The sequence below is a fragment of the Urocitellus parryii genome, chromosome 12 (assembly GCF_045843805.1).
Source record: "Urocitellus parryii isolate mUroPar1 chromosome 12, mUroPar1.hap1, whole genome shotgun sequence".
Taxonomy (NCBI): Eukaryota; Metazoa; Chordata; class Mammalia; order Rodentia; family Sciuridae; genus Urocitellus; species Urocitellus parryii.
Genome location: NC_135542.1, coordinates 66,312,912 through 66,328,092, shown reverse-complemented (window position 1 = coordinate 66,328,092; position 15,181 = coordinate 66,312,912).

The window sequence follows — 15,181 nt, the reverse complement described above, 5'->3', positions numbered from 1 at the left end:
GTGTCCCCCGACTTAGCTCTTCAAAGTGCCCTCCTGGAGGAATGAAGGTGGAAATGTGACTTGCTGAATGCTCTGTCTTCTTAATGAGCTGGGCATGGTTTATAAATAAACCCGGTTGGACAAAGTCCAGCCGAGGAGGAAAGGGTAAAGGTAAAGGGGATTTAAAAAAAAAAAAATCTGTAACACCTGGGAGGCTGAGGTGGCTAAGGTAACAATGCTGATAAGGAGGAAATGGGAAGAGGTAGTCACTGCGACTTAGGACGCTACTCGGTTGACTACACCACTGCACAGCAACGCTATTCACAAAAGTCAAAAGGTGGAAACAAGATAAATGGCCATCCTCAGGTAGATGGTTAATCAAAATGTGTAACATACATACAAAGGACTACTATTTAACCTTAAAAGGGAAGGGAATTCTGAAACCTGCTTCAAGATGGATGAACCTTGAGGATGTTATGCTAAGTAAAATAAGCCAGATGGAGGGAGATTTTATGACTCCACTTATATGAGGTACTTAGAATAGTCAAATTCATACAGACAGAAAATAATTGGTTGCCAGGCTGGTAAGAGGGCTACTGGTGAATTGGGCTCAGTGGTACAGAATTTCATTAGGGATGATGAAGAACTCTTGAGATGGCTTGTTGCACAAGATCATCAATGTTCTTTGTCCCTGAACCTTTTTGGTAAAATATTCAATTAATTTAAAAAATTTAATATTTAAATTAATTAAAATATTAATTCAATACAAAATAAATTTTTAAAATGGTGGTAAATATGAGATCTATTTTACCACAATGTTAAAAATTTAAATTAATTTTTTAAACAAATTAATTAAGGTATAAGAAAAAGAAACAGGGCTGGGGATATAGCTCAGTTGATAGAGTGTTTGCCCCACATGCACAAGGCCCTGGGTTCAATTCTCAGCACCACAAAAGAAAAAAAAAAGAAAAAGAAACAAATCCTGAGTTTTGCAAAGAGAAACAGCCTTTTTAAATTTTTTGTTTGTTTGTTTTGAAGGCCTCCTCTCAAAATACAAGTCCATGCAGAAAAGGATCTGGAGGCAAAGAACCACAAAACTTTGTTACTACAGCTAATTTTATTTTATGCTGGTTCAGGCTGACACTACCATGTTCAGCTCCATGCCAGGTACTTTTATTCTTGTTTCAGAAAAGGATGTGGTTGCCCATTTTTAAGAAGCACTTCTAAGGGCTGGGGATGTGGCTCAAGCGGTAGTGCGCCCGCCTGGCATGCGTGGGCCCCGGTTTGATCCTCAGCACCACTTACAAACAAAGATGTTGTGTCCGCCAAAAACTAAAAAATAAATATTAAAAAAATTCTCTCTCATCTCATCTCATCTCTCTCTCTTTAAGAAAAAAAAAAAGAAAAGAAAAAGCACTTCTAGGAGGTAGGGGAGAAAAAGATTCCACCTCCAGCAAGTTCACGTGCTTCATTAGAGGTAAGTAGACCTATTACTAGTACTAACTAGTTGTTTAATTACTGACAAGCCTAAAATAGAACATTTGCAAAGCTGAGGAAACTGCATTAAGTTGGGAAATGCTTTCCTAGAAGATTCTGCAAGACTTAAAGGAATGTAATGATTGATGATTTCCATTTAATCAGTGGTACTTGATATAGCTCATTTGATTAGATAAAGAGAGCTTGTTTCACTTTTAAATGAGCAAAGTTACCTGAATCCCTAAACTTACTAAATTTTTTGTAGAGTAACTTAGAAGCAGTAAATGGTGTAGAGAAAGGAACAACTTGATCTTAAATGATTTTTAAAAATGAGTAAATCTCAATACCTGTCTCAATGTATCCAATAAGTGGTATCTCTCATCACTTTTACTTATGCATATTGAATATTTTTAACTATCAAAGCAATTTAATTTTTCTGTCTTCACATAGCTTCATCTCTCAAACACACAGTGGTAATTTTTTACAGCAGAATTATTGAAATTCAGTTATTATTTGGGGAAAAAACAAGGTGCAAAAATACCCATAGATTAAAATAACTTTAAACTAGAAAACCACTTTTTTTGGGGAGGAGGAGGGTACCAGGGATTGAACTCAGGAGCACTCAACCACTGAGCCACATCCCCAGCCCTGTTTTGTATTTTATTTAGAGACAGAGTCTCATTGAGTTGCTTAGCACTTTGCTTTTGCTGAGGCTGGCTTTGAACTTGTAATCCTCCTGTCTCAGCCTCCCAAGCAGCTGCGATTGATTACAAGCATGTGCCACTGTGCTCAGCTCAAAAACACTTTTAATATAAAATTTTACATTCTTAATGTATAATCATAAAAATACAGAGGAAACGCCTTGTAGAAGCACTTCATCTGGGGCTGGGGTTGTAGCTCAATGGTAGAATACTTGGGTAGTATGGAGGCACTATGATTTATCCTCAGCACCACTAAAAATAAATAATTAAAATAAAAGTATTGTGACCATCTACAAAAAACAAAAAAGGGAATTCATGACAGAAACATTCCATCTTCTTTACAATAAAAAAACAATAATATTTTAACTTCTAGAGCATGCAAACTGGAAGCTTTTTTTAAAAGATAACTTGAAAGCTGTGCATAGAAGCACAAGCCTATAATACTAGTAATTCAGCAGGCTGAGGCAGGAGGATTGTAAATTCAAGGCCAATCTCAGCAACTTGGCAAGACCCTAAGCAAATTAGCAAAACCTTTTCTCAAAATGGGAATCAACCTAACAAAAGAGGTGAAAGATTTATACAATGAAAATTACAGAACCCTAAAGAAAGACATAGAAGAAGACCTTAGAAGATGGAAAAACATACCCTGCTCATGGATAGGCAGAACTAACATCATCAAAATGGCGATATTACCAAAAGTTCTCTATAAGTTCAATGCAATGCCAATCAAAATCCCAACAGCATATCTTGTAGAAATAGATAAAAGAATCATGAAATTCATATGGAATAATAAAAGACCCAGAATAGCAAAAACAATACTAAGCAGGAAGTGTGAATCAGGCGGTATAGCGATACCAGACTTCAAGCTATACTACAGAGCAATAGTAACAAAAACAGCATGGTACTGGTACCAAAACAGGCGGGTGGACCAATGGTACAGAATAGAGGACACAGTAACTAATCCACAAAACTACAACTATCTTATTTTTGATAAAGGGGCTAAAAGCATGCAATGGAGGAAGGATAGCATCTTCAACAAATGGTGCTGGGAAAACTGGAAATCCATTTGCACCAAAATGAATCTGAATCCCTATCTCTCGCCGTGCACAAAAGTTAACTCAAAATGGATCAAGGAGCTTGATATTAAATCAGAGACACGGCATCTGATAGAAGAAAAAGTTGGTTATGATCTACACGCTGTGGGATCGGGCTCCAAATTCCTCAATAGGACACCCATAGCGCTAGAGTTAACAAATAGAATCAACAAATGGGACTTACTCAAACTAAAAAGTTTTTTCTCAGCAAAAGAAACAATAAGAGAGATAAATAGGGAGCCTACATCCTGGGAACAAATCTTTACTCCACACACTTCAGATAGAGCCCTAATAACCAGAATATACAAAGAACTCAAAAAATTAGACAATAAGATAACAAATAACCCAATCAATAAATGGGCCAAGGACCTGAACAGACACTTCTCAGAGGAGGACATACAATCAATCAACAAGTACATGAAAAAATGCTCACCATCGCTAGCAGTCAGAGAAATGCAAATCAAAACTACCCTAAGATACCATCTCACTCCAGTAAGACTGGCAGCCATTAGGAAGTCAAACAACAATAAGTGCTGGAGAGGATGCGGGGAAAAGGGCACTCTTGTTCATTGCTGGTGGGACTGCAAATTGGTGCAGCCAATTTGGAAAGCAGTATGGAGATTTCTCGGAAAGCTGGGAATGGAACCACCATTTGACCCAGCTATTCCCCTTCTCGGTCTATTCCCTAAAGCCCTAACAAGAGCATGCTACAGGGACACTGCTACATCGATGTTCATAGCAGCTCAATTCACGATAGCAAGACTGTGGAACCAGCCTAGATGCCCTTCAATAGATGAATGGATAAAAATAATGTGGCATTTATACACTATGGAGTATTACTCTGCATTAAAAAATGACAAAATTATAGAATTTGGAGGGAAATGGATGGCATTAGAGCAGATTATGCTAAGTGAAGCTAGTCAATCTTTAAAAAACAAATACCAAATGACTCCTTTGATATAAGGGGTGTAAACAAGGACAGGGTAGGGACGAAGAGCTTGAGAAGAATATTTACAGTAAACAGGGATGAGAGGTGGGAGGGAAAGGGAGTGAGAAGGGAAATTGCATGGAAATGGAAGGCGATCCTCAGGGTTATACAAAATGTCATATAAGAGGTAAGGAGGGGTAAGTCAAGAGAATACAAATGGAAGACATGATTTACAGTAGAAGGGGTAGAGAGAGAAAAGGGGAGGGGAGGGGAGGGGAGGGGAGGGGGGATAGTAGACAATAGGACAGACAGCAGAATACATCAGACACTAGAAAGGCAATATGTCAATCAATGGAAGGGTAACTGATGTGATACAGCAATTTGTATACGGGGTAAAAGCGGGAGTTCATAATCCACTTGAATCAAACCGTGTAATATGATGTATTAAGAACTATGTAATGTTATGAACGACCAATAAAAAAAAAAAAATAAATAAAAAAAATAAAAAAATAAAAAAATAAAAAGAGCAGGAGTTGTAGCTCAGTGGTACAGCGCCCCTGGATTCAATCTCCACTACCAAAAAATAAAATAACTTCAAATAAGTATCTGGTCTCTGCAGGGAGGATTTTTTTAATAATGAAATAAATTACAATCAAGATTTCTTGGGGCTGGGGATGTGGCTCAAGCGGTAGCGCGCTCGCCTGGCATGTGTGCGGCCCAGGTTCGATCCTCAGCACCACATACAAACGAAGATGTTGTGTCCGCCGAGAACTAAGAAAAAATAAAATAAATGTTGAAAATTCTCTCTCTCTCTGTCCACCTCTCTCTCACTCTCTCTTTATAAAAAAAAAAAAAAAAGATTTCTTGAACTTGATTGAATAAAATATTTGAATTATATCGCAAAGCATATTAATTTAAAAGCATATGACAAATTGGGAAACATAATTGTAATAAATGAGAACTTGTCTTTAACATTAAAGGTACATATATATTATTAGATATTAGATATAATATACATAGATATTATTTATATATTAATACCTATATATACATGGATATTATACATATAATGTCATAATATCAATTTGAAAATATGAATGTTCATAGAAAATTTGGGAAAATATAAAAGACATTTCACTCAAAACAGTTCACTAATATCAGAGAAGGAAGCATTTTCAGTCTAATTCCCCATCTCAGCAACTTAGTGAGACCATGTCTCAAAATAACAAATAAAATGCTTGGGGATGTGACTCAGTGGTTAAGCACCCCTGGGTTCAATCCTTAGTACCCAAAAAATAAAAATAAATAAATAAAAATAAAACTGTCAAATTCCTAGACAGAAATTTCTGTGTTTTAAAAAATAATATGGGAGGGGCTTGAGTTGTAGCTCAGTGGTAGAGCACTTGCCTAGTATGTGTGAGGCACTGGGTTCAATCCTCAGCACCATAAATAAAAGTATTGTGTTCATCTACAACTAAAAACATTTTAATAATAATAATAATAATAATAATAACAATAATAATAATAATAATAATAATAGTTAGAAAGCTTTTCCAAATATATAAAAAATAAAACCCAGACTCTTTAAAGAAGTTTAATAATTTTTATTCTAGAAATTAAAAAGGAACAGACAAATCCACAAAAATGTAAATGACAAACCAGAGGAAAATATCTATAACACACCTGACAAGCTAATTTCCATAATATAGAAATCTACTTTAAAAATTAACATGAAGCTGGGTACAGTGGCACATGCCTGTAATCCCAGCAGGTCAGGAACCTGAGACAGGAGGATCACAAGTTCAAAGCCAGCCTCAGCAAAAGCGAGGCACTAAGCAACTCAGTGAGACCCTGTCTCAAACTAAACTATAAAAATAGGGCTGGGGATGTGGCTCAGTGGTTGAGTGCCCTTGAGTTCAATCCCTGGTACAAAAAAAAAAAAATTAGCATGAAAATATATAAAAAGGGACAAAGAATATAAACAGGCAGTTGAGAAGGAAAAAGTACAGGTGGAAGGCTGGAGATATAGCTCAGTTGGTAGAGTGCTTGCCTTCCATGCACAAGGCCCTGGGTTCAATCCCTATCACCATCACACACACACACACACACACACACACACAAAAAAAGTGGTAACAAACATAAAATGGAAGTTTCACTCAAAATCAAGTGATTTTTCACTTTACTCTGACTGAATTTTTTAAATAAAGAGAAGCAAGGGGAATGCCTATATGTTTTAATTCAATGATTCTACTTACCAAAAATCTATATTAAGGAAGTAATTAAATATGGGGGCAAAAATCTGTGCCTAAAAAGACATTAGTTACAATGTTACTTCACAATAGCAAACATTGGAAATGCCCAAACACTCAATGGCACAAGACTAAGTAAGTAAATTATCACATATCCATGTGATAGAATATTAGTCATTAAACATATTTTCAGAGATTTTTTTTTGTACTAGGGATTGAACTCAGAGGTACTTGACCATTTAGACCATTTAGAGAGATGGTCTTGCTGAATTGCTTAGCACCTCGCTTTTGCTGAGGCTGGCTTTGAACTTGAGATCCTCCTGCCTCAACCTCCCGAACCACTGGGATTATAGGCATGTGCCCAGCTACAATATTTTTAATGTTCTCTTAGAAAACATGTTTAGAGTGCTGATCTCTGGGTTTTAAGATTATAACACTCATTTTGTTCTTTAATCTTTTTAGTTTTTTTCTAAATTTTTTATAATTAATGTATATTATTCTTTTACTGGGGGAAAATAAGTTAGAGAATCCTGAGTTGGGAGTTTACCCAGGATTTCAGAGGCAGATGGTAGAATGCAGTGAGATTCTTATTAGCAGTAGCCACCCCATTCACAAAAGCCCATACTGATACCAAAACTAAAGGAAAAAAGCAGAGATAAAACACAGATTCAATTAGCCAGTATTGAAACAGCAGAAGAGAAAACAAAGTCGGTAGTAATCTGGAGAAAATAGCCACAAAGCTAAGAATTCCAAGCAAGTACAAAGGTATCAATATCACTTCCAAAGAGATTTAAAGGAATGCTGATTGTTAGAAAATGGAATATAACACTTGTAAATATGAAGAAAGGACAAAAATTCCAACAATCAAAAAGAAAGAATCAGAGATAATGAAGACAAAGCAGTTAGTACATTCAAGTCAGTTAAACAATCATGATAGTATAATAAAGAATGAAATATCTAGAAAGCAGATGAGAATGTCACAGAATCCACAAATATCCTGTAATTCAACAAAGAATCAAACATACAGAAAGGAATACTCAATGAAAATCAATATATAATGAATTACAAAACCATCACATCATAAAGACTTCCACTCAGCAACAAACCCAGCAGAGGACATGTAGCATATAACTTATCTGATTCGAAAATGGCTAAAATAGAAGGAGTTGCCATATTTCACTTACCTGTTTACCAAAATCATTCACAGAGGCTATGAGCTGAGAGTAGGATATGTCACATGGTGATCTTTAAGTTCACAGCATTTAATTCAGTGCCTGGTACATTATTGCCTGAATGAAGAATAGTTATTTCAAAATTGCTGGACCTAAATCTATGCTTTAGAAGAAGAATGGGTGAAAGAAGAGTGGAAGCGGAAAGTACATTCTGCACAAAAACGTAGATTTTTATCACTTCTCTTAACCATGTGTTCTTTTTGTTTATTGGTGCATTATAATTATACATAATGATGGCATTCATTATGCTGTCTGTACATGCCACCATGTGTTGACATGGTACAGTTTAATAAGTGAAACTTTAAATCAGAGGAAGGGAGATTCAAGCCTCACCTCTACCATCTGCTCACTGAGTGATCTGAAACAATTCTGCCAGCTTCTCTAAGTCTCTATTAGCTCAGTTGTAAAATATTTATTTATTTAATTAATTGGTTGTGGTACTGGGTGGGGATAGAATCTAGAGCCTCACACATGCTGGGCTAGTGCTTTGTCACTGACCCACATCCCCAGCTCTCAACTGTCAAATTTAATTGGTCCCAGGCTTAGCATTATAAATGTAGTCTAGAAAAAAGTGTTGTTTAAAAACTGTTCTAATCAGAAGAAAACAGAAAAAAAATAGTTTGGCCTAAACAGGGGAGCTAAACCAATATAGCTACAAGATGAAAGAATACTTTTTAAACTCTTTAAATACATTTTGGCAACCAAAATAAATAGCCAAAGAAATATAAATAGGACATGAAAATGTGATGTCACTACAAAACCTTACTATTCCTCACATACAAGGAATTAATGCAAACAAATCAACAGCCAAATTACATTCAATGAGATAGGTTGTCGAATTATAAGTAATGTACAATAAAGTCACTGCACAAAAATACCTTCAAGGTAGAATTAAAGAAATAAAAATCAAAACATTGTTAAGGTACAATATATTAATTGCATTAATGGCTTCCCTGCATCCATGCCTTTCTCCCCAAACTTCACAAACTGACTCTGAGATTGACCATGTGACTTGCTTTGACCAATGGGACTTGACATCAAAATAGACTTAAAAAGCACAGGGCTGGGGATACAGCTCAGTAGGTAGAGTGCTTACCTGGCATGCACAAAGCCCTGGGTTCAATCCCAAGCACCACAAGAAAAAAAAAAGTGCTGTGCCTTTCTGCCCCTCTTTAGGACCCCTGCCCTCACCATAACCATAAGCCTGCTGGAGACGTGGGAGGGATACAGAGATGTGGGACCAGTGTGGAGTCTTCCAGCCTCACTGCTCTGTTAGCCCCATCCTAACTGCCAGCTGATGGCAGATGGACAAGCAACCCAGCTCACATCAGCAAAACTGCCTAATCAACTGCCATTGTGTAATGAAAATGAATAAATGTGGGGGTTACTATTTAATATTTTGGCATTTCAGAAACAGCTTTGTTGAAAGAAAACTGACAAGTAATAAATTGTACACATAAAATACACAAGGTAATAAGTGGGTTTGGTGGGGATGGTATTCAGGGGCTCACACATGCTAGGCAAGCACTCTGTCATAGAGTTTATGTCTCCAACCCACCACCCACTCCTTAGGTTATCACTAAATTGCCCATGCTGACCTCCAGCTTGTGATCCTCCTGCCTCAGCCTCCTGAGTAGCTGGGATTAGAGGTGTGTGCCACTGCACCTGGCTACAAGTTGATTAAGTTTCAACATGTGTATATACCCATGAAACCGTCACTATAGTCAAGATAATGAACATGTACATCCCCTGCAAAAGTTTCCTCATGTCCCTTTGTAATCTATCCCTCCGACTTCCCCTGAACCACTTACCTCCCCACCCCCAGGCACTAATCTGCTTTTTATCAATATAGATTAGTTTGCATTTTCTAGAATTTTATATAAATGGAATTACACAATTGTGTATGTTCTTTTATGGTGACTTTTTTCTCTAGCAAAATTATTTTGAAGTATATTCATCACATTGGATGTATTCATAGTCCTTTTTAAAAATATATATAAAGTAGCTAATAAACTTTTTTAGAGCAATTTTAGGTTTGCAGCTTTTCATCATTATAATAAAAATATCCAAAAAGAAAAACTTAGAGGGAAAGTTAATTGGGGTTCACAATTTAGAGGTTTCAGTGCATAGATGACTGACTGCATTGTTCTGGGCCCAAGGTGAGGCAGAACATAATGGGGAAGGAGCCCAGTGGAGGAAAATTGCTAAGCTCATGGTGGGGTCAGGAAGCAGGTGAGGGAAGGGTCAGAGGGAAATGCCCCATTGACTCACTTCTTCCCACTACTCCCCACCTGCCTACAGTTAGCACTCATCCATTCAAACTAAGATGATTAGGTTACAACTCTCATAATTGAATGATTTCACCTCTGAATATTACCATGTTAACAGGAGCTTTTAGAGGACAACTCACATCCAAACTATAACATTTCACCCCAACCCCCAAAGCTCTTGTCCATCTGACAATGCGAAATGCATTTAGTTATATCTCTAGGAGTCCTACTTTTTAAAATTAAACATTTAATGACATTTAGAAATTACTGGTAATTTTTTTTGGGGGGTGAAGTTTTGTAATTATGTTTAAAAGAGCCCTTATCCTGGAGAGATACATTATGAAATATCCCCAGAAGAAATAATCTGATGCTTGAGATCTGCTTCAAAGTAACATTGGTGGTCCGAGCTTTGGACTGGGGACATAGCAGTTCCTTACACTATTTTATGTACTATACCTACCAAATGTTCAAGAAATTCTACATAACGCCCCCACACCGTCTTTCTTGTTGTCTTTGGGCAAAGCACTTAGCATCTCCTGAGGGGCAATAATAGCTTCAACACACACATCTTCCTTGGCCCAAGCTCTACTATACTTTTCTGTTCTGACCAAACTGCAGTTTTTAAAATCATTTAGCTTTGTTTTTTGCTGTCGATTTTCACAGTAAATCTGGCTAAAAGTTATCAGCAATATCCATGCCACTTACCAAATGCTATGTTGCCTTGAAATATCTTCCTTCCATCAGATTAATTAGTCCATCACCTTTAAATTCAGACTCACACAGTCTCAGGACGTGGATAAAATATAGACATTGTTTCTTAGTTGTCAATGGACCCTTACTTATTTATATGCGGTGCCGAGTCTTGAACCCAGCATCTCACAGATGCTAGGCAAGCGCTCTGCCACTGAGGTACAACCTAGATTTTTTTTTTTTTTTTTTTGGCCAGAACATAACACAAGAGGCCTCTAGTCCAACTCCCAATAAAATCATTATTTTCCTCTGAAACCTCACAAGCACAGAATTCTTATTGGCATTCTGGTCTTCTGAGCTGCCACCAGAATCACCCATGAAGCTCTGCTTACAACATCCTAAAGCTTTTCCAGCCTACATCTCTAACTTTTCATAGTTTTTCCCACAAACCCAGTTCTAAGGTTTCTAAACCACATGGTCAGCTTACAGAAAGCAACACCCCCACTCTCATACCAATTTCTGTTTTAGTCAGCTTTTTGTTGCTGTGACAAAATACCTGAGAACAACAACTTAGAGGAGGGAAAGTTTATTTGGGGCTCATGGTTTCAGAGATCTCAGTCCATAGATGGCTGACCATATTTTTCTGAATGGGCCAATTAGGTTACAGCTCTTATAATCTAATCCTTTCACTTCTGAATATTCTTGCATTAACAGGCACTTTTGGGAACACCTCATATCCAAACCATGACTAGTGGTGAGCACACACATTCTTATGCATCTTTCACAGCATTTTCTGTGTTCAGTTTGATTGTTTAGTGATTCCAGTAAGTGGATAGTGGTGTCTCTTTAGTTTGTACTTCCCTGATGACTGATGACACTGGCTATCTTTTTTTTTTTAAGAGAGAGTGAGAGAAGAGAGAGATAATTTTTTTTTAATATTCATTTTTTCTAGTTCTCGGCAGACACAACATCTTTGTTGGTATGTGGTGCTGAGGATCGAACCCGGGCAGCACGCATGCCAGGTGAGTGCGCTACCGCTTGAGCCACATCCCCAGCCCAACACTGGCTATCTTTTTATGTGCTTATTTGCCATCCATCTCTCTTGCTAGGTGAAGCTGATGCTGGGAGTCAGCATTTAGTGCTCTGCATGGATCTCTGAAGTGTGGTATCTCCATATTGACAACTTTGGGCTGCCTACTAGCATGTAGCTTGTTCCCAAGTGTGAGTATCCCAATTTAGAGAGAAAATGAAGGAGAAACTGTATGTTTAATGTGTGACCTAGTCTTAGAAGTCACATATCATGTTTTTGACTGAACTTTATGTGCCATGTCCAGAGTCAGAGTGTGATGAGATTAAGAAAGAGCAAAAAACAAGGATACAAGAGGTTTTTAATTGGGCTACTAATGTAAATAATCTATCTTGCACCTTAACTAATTTTTTTTCTTTTTTTTATTGGTTGTTCACAACATTACAAAGCTCTTGACATATCATATTTCATACATTAGATTTAAGTGGGTTATGAACTCCCAATTTTTACCCCAAATGCAGATTGCAGAATCACTTCGGTTACACATCCACAATTTTACATAATGCCCTATTAGTAACTGTTGTATTCTGCTACCTTTCCTATCCCCTACTATCCCCCTTCCCCTTCTCTCCCATCTTCTCTCTCTACCCCATCTACTGTAATTCATTTCTCTCCTTGTTTATTTTCCCATTCCCCTCACAACCTCTTATATGTAATTTTGTATAGCAATGAGGGTCTCCCTTCATTTCCATGCAATTTCCCTTTTATCTCCCTTTCTCTCCCATCTCATGACTCTGTTTAATGTTAATCTTTTCTTCCTGCTCTTCCTCCCTGCTCTGTTCATAGTTGTTCTCATTATATCAAAGAAGACATTTGGTATTTGTTTTTTAGGGATTGGCTAGCTTCACTAAGCATAATCTGCTCTAGTGCCATCCATTTCCCTGCAAATTCCATGATTTTGAAATTTTTTAATGCTGTGTAATACTCCATGGTGTATAAATGCCACATTTTTTTTTATCCATTCATCTATTGAAGGGCATCTGGGTTGGTTCCACAGTCTAGCTGTTGTGAATTGTGTTGCTATGAACATCGATGTGGCAGTATCCCTGTAGTATGCTCTTTTAAAGTCTTCAGGGAATAGTCCGAGAAGGGCAATAGCTGGGTCAAATGGTGGTTCCATTCCCAGCTTTCCCAGGAATCTCCATACTGTTTTCCAAATTGGCCGCACCAATTTGCAGTCCCACCAGCAATGTACAAGTGTACCCTTTTCTCCACATCCTCGCCAGCACTTGTTGTTGTTTGACTTCATAGTGGCTGCCAACCTTACTGGAGTGAGATGGTATCTTAGGGTGGTTTTGATTTGCATTTCTCTGACTGCTAGAGATGGTGAGCATTTTTTCATGTACTTGTTGATTGACTGTATATCCTCCTCTGAGAAGTGTCTGTTCAGGTCCTTGGCCCATTTGTTGATTGGGTGATTTGTTATCTTATTGTCTAATTTTTTGAGTTCTTTGTATACTCTGGATATTAGGGCTCTATCTGAAGTGTGAGGAGTAAAAATTTGTTCCCATGATGTAGGCTCCCTATTTACCTCTCTTATTGTTTCTCTTGCTGAGAAAAAACTTTTTAGTTTAAGTAAGTCCCATTTGTTGATTCTTGTTATTAACTCTTGTGCTATGGGTGTCCTATTAAGGAATTTGGAGCCCGACCCCACAATATGTAGATCGGAACCAACTTTTTCTTCTATCATATGCAGAGTCTCTGATTTGATATCAAGCTCCTTGATCTATTTTGAGCTAACTTTTGTGCATGGCGAGAGAAAGGGATTCAGTTTCATTTTGTTGCATATGGATTTCCAGTTTTCCCAACACCATTTGTTGAAGATGCTATCCTTCCTCCATTGCATGCTTTTATCCCCTTTATCAAATATAAGATAGTTGTAACTTTGTGGATTAGTCTCTGTGTCCTCTATTTTATACCATTGGTCCACCCGCCTGTTTTGGTACCAGTACCATGCTGTTTTTGTCACTATTGCTCTGTAATATACTTTGAAATCTGGTATGGCTATACCGCCTGATTCACACTTCCTGCTTAGAACTGCTTTTGCTATTCTGGGTCTTTTATTTTTCCATATGAGTTTCATGATTGCTTTATCTATTTCTACAAGAAACGCCGTTGGGATTTTGATTGGCATTGCATTAAACCTATAGAGAACTTTTGGTAATATCGCCATTTTGATAATGTTAGTTCTGCCTATCCATGAACAGGGTGTATTTTTCCATCTTCTAAGATCTTCTTCTACTTCTCTCTTTAGGGTTCTGTAGTTTTCATTGTATAAATCTTTCACCTCTTTTGTTAGGTTGATTCCCAAGTATTTTATTTTTTTCGAGGATATTGTGAATGGAGTGTTTTACCTCATTTCCGTTTCAGAAGTTTTGTCGCTGATATACAGAAATGCCTTTGATTTATGCGTGTTGATATTATATCCTGCCACTTTGCTGAATTCATTTATTAGTTCTAGTAGTTTCTTTGAAGACCCTTTTGGGTCTTCTAGGTATAGAATCATGTCTTCTGCAAATAGTGATAATTTAAGTTCTTCTTTTCCTATTTTTATGCCTTTAATCTTTTTCGTCTAATTGCTCTGGCAGTGTTTCGAGAACTATATTGAATAGAAGTGGTGATAGAGGGCATCCCTGTCTTGTTCCAGATTTTAGAGGGAATGCCTTCAACTTTTCTCCATTCAGAATAATGCTAGCCTGAGGCTTAGCATAGATAGCTTTTACAATGTCAAGGTAAGTTCCTATTATCCCTAGTTTTTCTAATGTTTTGAACATAAAGGGATGCTGTACTTTGTGGAATGCTTTTTCTGCGTCTATCGAGATGATCATATGGTTCTTATCTTTAAGTCTATTGATGTGGTGAATAACATTTATTGATTTCCGTATATTGAACCATCCTTGCATCCCAGGGATGAATCCTACTTGATCATGGTGCACAATTTTTTTGATGTGTTTTTGTATTCGATTCACCAGAAGTTTATTGAGGATTTTTGCATCTAGGTTCATTAGAGATATTGGTCTGTAGTTTTCTTTCTTTGAGGTGTCTTTGTCTGGTTTCGGAATCAGGGTGATGTTTTCTATTTCCTGAAATAACTTGCAAAGTATTGGTATTAATTCTTCTTTAAAGGTTTTGTAAAACTCCGCTGTATACCCATCTGGTCCTGGGCTTTTCTTGGTTGGTAGTCTTTTGATTGCTTCTCCAATTTCATCCATTGATATTGGTCTGTTCAAATTGTGTGTATCCTCCTGACTCAGTCTGGGCAAATCATATGACTTAAGAAATTTATCGATGTCTTCACTATCTTCTATTTTATTGGAATATAGGTTTTCAAAATAATTTCTAATTGTCTTCTGTATTTCTGTAGCATCTGTTGTGATATTGCCTTTTTCATCCCGTATGTTAGTAATTTGAGTTCTCTCTCTTCTTCTCTTCGATAGCATGGCTAAAGGTCTATCGATCTTATTTATTTTTTCGA